Raw genomic sequence first — 7,805 nt, 5'->3', positions numbered from 1 at the left:
TAAAAGCATATGAAGGGGTGACCAAAGTTCGCGGAGATTTTGACAATATTATAAAATTTGATATTCGATCTATGATTTCTCATATTCTACACAAATTTATTTATTTAAATTATTACCAAATGGACGGCAAAGTTTTGTTCACTACAAATTGGTTCAACTAAAAAATTTATCTTCAAAGGATCCCGGAGATATCGGGATCTTAAAATTCGATTTCGGTTCGGCGTGCGCGCTGCATAAAAAGTCGTAAAAACAACGAGACCTTATTTCGCGCACGGGGGTTTACAGCTGATTTATCAAAAAAATGCGATCCATCAAAAATAAGGTAATATCATAAATTGTAAGGCAAGATATCATACAACCAGTTGTTACCACTTTTTACTTACGATTTTGAGGGTATCTGCTATCAAAATGAAGATATCGAGACCCTTATCGGCAATTTTATAATTTTTCGGAACGGACGCAAATAACTGCAAATTTGCCGATCTTTTGTCAATATTTTCACAATTTCGCACCCAATTTCAAAGACAATTTCTTTTCTGGGTAATTTTATGATCCTCTTTCCATTGGTGATATCAGATTTTCGAAATCCTACCAGTTTTTTTTGGGGAAAGCGAACTTTGGTCAAGCGCGAACTTTGGTCACACCACCATACATGGAATATAATGCCAGTTTTGAGAGAGACGTTAAGGGCTTTTCGTTTGTGTAGACGAGCAAGCGCGTAGCCGGGATTTCATTTTAGGGGGTAGGGCGGTGTAGTGAGCACGCGAAGCGTGCAAATCACTTAAAGAGCGCGCGTATCGCGCACCCTAGGGTGTGGGTGCAGGGAGGGGGAGTTTCCCCCCTCCCCCGCGAAGCGCGGAAGCTTTGAAAGAAGACGATTCGTTGTACCTTTCTCGACTCATAATCCTTGTCTGAATTCAGTCCGCCCCTCCTGGGCATAGCGCGGAAGCTTTGACGTATTATTAGACAAAGAAGACGATTCGTTGTACCTTTCTCGACCCTTAATCCTTATCTGTATTCAGTCCCCCTCACACGCGAAGCGCGGAAGTTTTGACGTTTAATTAATTTATTAGAGAAAGAAGACGATTCGATGTGACGTTCTCGACTCCTTTCCCTTTTTTTTTCTACGTCCTCTTACTTTTTTCTTCTCTTTCTCTCTGTTTTTTTTTTTTTGGGGGGGGGGGGGGGCGACCACCCCTACCGCCCCCTGGCTACGCGCCTATAGACGGGGACAGCGTTCCCGTCCTCTAACGATGCGAATTGGCGTCAGACACCCGTCCTGTTGACTAGTTATAACCCTTTTCGTTTTCAGTCGACGCCCGTTCTCTACGCGATGACGGAATGGCCCCCGCGCGCGTTTATTCAATTTCTCTTTCTGTCTTTCCTTATGTTATTCTTTGTTTCTTCCTTCTATCACCTTCTCTATATGTCTTTCCTAATGTTAATCTTAGTTTCTTCCTTCTATCACCTTCTCTTATGTTATTGTTTTTTTTTTATCATGCTATTACTTTCTCACCTGTCTTTCTTTATGTTATTCTTTGTTTTTTCCTTCTATCACCTCTTCTTATGTAATTCTTTGTTTTTATCGTTCTATCATTTTTCCTACCATTCCTTATGTTATTCTTTGTTTCTCCATCTCTATCTGTCCATTATCTATTATTTGTCATTTTTTTTCTGTCTTTCCTTATGTTATTCTTTGTTCCTTCCCTCTGTCACCTTCTTTTTCTGTCTTTCCTTATGTTGTTGTTTGTTTTTTCCTTCTATCACTTTCTCTTTATGTCTTTCTTTTTGTTATTCTTTGTTTCTTTATTCTATCACCTTCTCTTATGTTGTTCTATGTTTTAATCATTCCATCACCTTCTCTTTCTGTAATTCTATCTCTTCTATCTTTCCATTATCTATTATTTGTCATTTTTTCTTTCTGTCTTTCCCTATGTTATTCTTTGTTCCTTCCCTCTATCACCTTCTTTTTCTGTCTTTCCTTATGTTGTTCTTTGTTTCTTCCTTCTATCACTTTCTCTTTATGTCTTTCCTTTTGTTATTCTTTGTTTCTTTATTCTGTCACCTTCTCTTATGCTATTCTTTGTTTGTATCGTTCTATCATTTTCTTCCTACCATTCCTTATGTTATTCTTTGTTTCTTCCTTCTATCACCTTCTCTTTCTGTCTTTCCTTATGTTGTTCTTTGTTTCTCCCTTCTATTACTTTCTCTTTATGTCTTTCCTCGTGTTAATATTTGTTTCTTCCTTCTATCACCTTCTCTTTCTGTCTTTCCATATGTTATTCTTTGTTTCTTCCTTCTATCGCCTTCTCTTATGTTATTCTTTGTTTTTATCGTTCTATCATTTTCTTCCTACCATTCCTTATTTTATTTTTTAATTTTTTTTAATAAGAATATCACTTTCTCTTTCTGTCTTCTCTTTTTGATTTATGCGGCGATATAGCAAGATGACGTCATTTTGACGACGGGGTTCGAGTTTTCTGACGAAACTCAAATCGTGGATGAACGCGTTCTCAAATTTGGCCTGACGACGTTACACGACCCGACGCATGCGCAAACCGCCGAAATGACGTCACATCTTTTACGTCGTCTATATGGACATGACAAACGAAAACTTGTAAGAACTCCCTTTCCACTCTGTTATATTTCGATAGCTAATTATAAATCATGCCTGGACAAATTAAGCTGACTCACGTTAATTGTCCATGTTTATGTTGCCGGAAAGAAGTGAAAGATTATCACAATGCATTATTATGTGTACATTGTAACACCCGGGCTCATCTGAGATGTTAACGTGTATCTACTAATACGTTTAACTCTAATGCCAATTGGATGTGTAATTTTTGTATTCTTAAAGAACCTCCTCGATACGTCGATGAACCTGATATTTGTTCTCAAAATTCGGATGCGTGTAACTATGAAAGTTTCGATAAATGTTTTGAAAAGCTGAATTCACTCTCTGGTATTAATATTTGCCATTTAAATGTTAGCTCTCTGATGAAGAATTTTGAAGAGATTCGTAATATTTTAACCACATCTAACATGCATATTTTTTTCTTTATATGAAACGCGATTAGATGGTTTTATTTCTAACCCTGAAATATCCATATCAGGTTATAAAATTGTGAGATTAGATAGAAATAAAAATGGTGGTGGAATTATAACTTTTATTAAAGACACCGTACCATTTAGTATACAAAATGAATTCTTTGTTGATGGTTTGGAACTAATGTGCTTGGAGATCTGCTTACCAAAGCAAAAACACTTCTCAATAGTTTATTGGTACAGACCACCAAATTCCCTAAATGCACACTTTGAGAAATTTGAAACTTTGTTACAACTCTTAGAGTCATCCTCTAAAGAATTTATTATCTTTGGGGATCTCAATTGTGATTTATTAAAAAGGCCTATGTCAAGTCAAACGAAAACTCTGAAGCGTTTAAGTGAAGAATATATTGCATCATGTTTGAATGATCATTTTGTAGATTTACCATCTAAACGGAAGGGAACCAAAATATTTGGTGGTAATATGGATCAGTATATTATGACTCAAGTAAACTCAAAATTTAAGTTTAAAGAGATAACAGATAATGAGGTTTTGAAATGTATTCATGATATTGTAAGGAATAAGGCCACTGGCCTCGATCAAATACCAGCCAGTTTCGTAAAAGATTATATAGAATACATTGTTAAACCGCTAACTCATATCATCAGTGCCTCATTAAGAAAGGGGAAATTTCCTGGTGCCTGGAAAAGGGCCCGGGTGACGCCTATTCACAAAGGTGGTGATAGAACTAATCCCTGCAACTATAGGCCAATATCGGTCTAACCTGTGTTATCTAAAGTGCTGGAAAAAACTTGTGTTTAATCAAGTGTATGATTACCTTTCAAAGAATTAACTATTATGGCATAACCAACACGGCTTCCGCCGGAAACATTCGACTTTGACTGCACTCTTATCTCTCACAGAAGATGTTTGTAAAAAATTAGACAATGGGTATGTAGTAGGTATTGCAACGCTGGACTTGGAAAAGGCGTTTGATTTTGTTTCGTTTAAGATTTTGCTTGAAGAGCTAAGATATTATGGTTTTGATCAAAATTCAATATGTTGGTTTCAGGATTATTTCCAGGATAGGGAACAATGCACTTTGGTAGATGGTAACATGTCACAGAGCAGAAAAGTAACAAGCCGAGTGCCCCAAGGAAGTATCCTTGGGCCATTGATGTTTATTATCACTCTGAATGATTTATATAAAACGATCAACAAATGTTCCCTTTCTCTGTATGCTGATGACAATTGCATGTATTTTGCATCAAAAGATCCAAAGATATTAGAGACAGTAATCAATGGTGACTTGAAATCAGCTACGACATGGTTTTCAAATAATGAATTGTTGCTTGACGTTGACAAATGTCAGGTCATGTTAACTGGTTCAAAGTCAAATTTTAGTCGTTTCTGTTATGTTGATATTCGTCTGAATAACACAAAATTACTTAGAATAATGGAATGCAAATATCTTGGGATTTTGCTTGATTGCAATTTCACATGGAACCCACAAATAGACCATGTAAAGAAAAAGGTTTTAAAGACGTATTTGCTCTAAAGCGAATGAGACAATTCACAAATGAAAAGAGAGCATTAATACTGTACAAAACCTTAATTCAGCCTCATTTCTCTTATTGCAGCACGATTTGGATGAACGGTAGAGAACTCGGTTAAAACAACTTCAAACTCTACAAAATAGGTGTTTGAGATCTGTACTTGGAGTGAATAGTAGATATCACACTGAAATTCTTTATAAAACCCTTGAAATTGACATGCTAAAAGAATACTGGGTCAAACAGGCTTTAGTTACTATATTTGAGTTGTTACATAATGTTGGTCCACCTGTTTTATCGTCATTGATCCAATTTAATACTAATATAGGCTATATGTTCCGTTATGCAAATTCACGAATCCCCCTTCCAAGACCTCACACAAATTTTCTTCAACATAGTCCATTATACCACGAATCAAAAGTTGTTAATACCCTACCCAACAATATCAGAATTACAAATGTTTTTAAATCTTAGAACATTGAGATTAGTAAAATTCAAGATATTTGCTCACTTCTTTCATCTCGTAGATAATTTTTTCCTTCTCACTTTGTCACTATTATTCTATTTTGTACCTAAATTTCTGTAAATATGTTCACTTATTATAACTTGCATATTTGTTTGTAAATTGTATTTTCATTGTTTTATATTCATTCAGCTTTTGCTGAATGCGGGCACATTATTGTATTTTGTTTTTAACCGTGGATAAATAAAGTATGCCATACCATACCATACCAATAGCATCGCGATGCGAATCACGAAGATTAGTGAAATTATTATTTCCACACACGCAATTTTTTTTTTTGGATCGTGATGCAAAAATCTACTTTTTAAATCTTACTTTTTTTCCGTAGGTGTAAACGCCCCTTTAGTCTCTAGGCACACACACTAAGTTCACACTTTATCCAAAATCCTAAACCTTCGGGCAGAGCATAGCTCCGTTAGTTTCTGGCTTAAAGGTATTACAAAGTTTTGGTATGGGGACATGAATTTGGTTCAAATTAACATATTGGAAGTATATGGGTTCTTACAATATTCATTGATCGTTGTCGCGGTTGAAATCGAGTCTAAAGTTTTTAAATTATAAATAATAAACTCTTTATGTTGTATAGCTCCTATATAGCTCTATCTATGAAACAATGTTTCTTAATTAAAATCGACCGATTAGCTATTCCCGTTTGGAAATTATAATTCACAACTACATATTCTGAGATTCTCATGGTCGTAGCTAGCATTGTACGGCCATAGGCATTATTCGAAATTTATCAAAATTTACCGGGAGCACCGGTAAATTGTTATATTCAATTTTTCTCGAAAACAGAAGTGTTTTAGGGGCTAATTTTGTTAGTGCTTATAATACATCCACAGGGGCATCCAAATATATACAAATTGTAAGGATTCATTATCCATCCATTTTTCAAAATGTCTCAAAACTTTGTATTACCTTTAAAGACAGGGCATATTGTAGTCTCATAATGCAAACAATTTTATGCAAAACGACTGACAAGAGTTTGTGCCAGCAAACTAGTCTTTGCAGGGAGGGGAAGGTCATTCCAAGGTAAGACCAGGTTGTCCCCAATATTATTGCAAGTCAAAATAAGCTGCGGATAAACACATTGTTTATGAAAAGCTTGTATATAATCATATCGGGATTATACTTCTTACACATGTATTTGATATCAATATTTAACAGGAAGATTATTCTCAATGGATTTCTCTGTTTTCACTGTTTATTATTTTTGTTTGTTCATATGTTGATTGTCTATTTGACTCGTAACTCATATTATATCTTATAGTGAATGTATCCTTACGTGTTTTCAAATGTATTTTGTAAATTTTGGGCAATCCAGCCATTGGTTGCCATTCACAAATTATCACAATTAACAAATTATTAAATAAATAAATAATGGAATAAGTATTATATTATATGTATGTAATATCAAAGTAACATATCGAGCTTCCTGGCGACCTTTTTTGTAACTTTTTTTTGTATATGTATTTCACATTACTCATTTGCTGTGATGAGAGCCATCAATTTTTTTTTGTACGCATGCATACATATTATCATAATGAAAAATTGATAAAATGTTGTATAAATGATAAAAGTAGAAGTTCACTCAGATCTATCAAGAACACTATCTGTTGTTTGTGTAATCAGTTGTAATACCCTGTCTGCATTATTTGGAAAAAAGGAATGGACAGTGTTAAGAATTAGGTGCTCAGAAGTTTCCATAAGGACCAGGATGATAATGATGATGATATTTATAATGATGATAATAGTGATGATGATGATTAGGATGATGATAAAGATGATAATGATTATGATGATGATGATGATGATGATGATGATGATTATAATGATGATAATAGTGGTGATAATTAGGATGATGATAAAGACGATAATGATTATGATGATGATGATGATTATAATGATGATAATAGTGACGATGATTAGGATGATGATAATGATGATAATGATGATGATGGTGGTGATGATGATGATAGTGATGATGATGATGATGATAAACATGACAATGATAATGATTATAATGTTAATGATTATGATGATAATGATGACGATGATGATGATAATGATGGTGGTGGTGATGAATATGATGATGATAACAATAAAAATGATGATGATAATGATAATGATGACGATGGTAATGATAATGATGATGATGGTGATGATAATAAGGATGATCATATTCATGATAACAATAATAACAATAATAATAATAATAATAATAATAATAATAATTATGATGATGATAATGACCTGCGTGTCGCATGTGACCTTGTATGACCCCTTATACCTGCAAATTATGACATGCCGTCCTTGTCCTCCTAAAATCAAGAATATTTGTATGCACTAGTCTTGTATAGTTACAGACCCCGGGTAGAATACTTTTCGCACATGCATGTAAAATGCCACTCTTGAGACCAACAAAAAAGAATGGACCTGTGAATACACTGCTGCACTAGTTTAAAGGCCGGCTGGGGGTAAGAGTATTTTTTTTGGTCCCGAAAATTTGAAAATTTGGTAGACCGATATTTCGTTCAGTTGGGGGGGGGGGGGGTAAGGTCACCCTTCTTCCAAAACACACACATAAAAAAATTGAGGGGGGGTTCGACCCCCAAACGCCCCTCCCCTCCCCCCTGCGTACGCGCCTGGGCACATGGCACCAAAACGACCCCTCTTCGAGGAT

Source organism: Strongylocentrotus purpuratus, unplaced genomic scaffold (genome assembly GCF_000002235.5).
Source record: "Strongylocentrotus purpuratus isolate Spur 01 unplaced genomic scaffold, Spur_5.0 spur5_scaffold_9, whole genome shotgun sequence".
Taxonomy (NCBI): Eukaryota; Metazoa; Echinodermata; class Echinoidea; order Camarodonta; family Strongylocentrotidae; genus Strongylocentrotus; species Strongylocentrotus purpuratus.
This window is presented reverse-complemented; position numbering follows the sequence as displayed.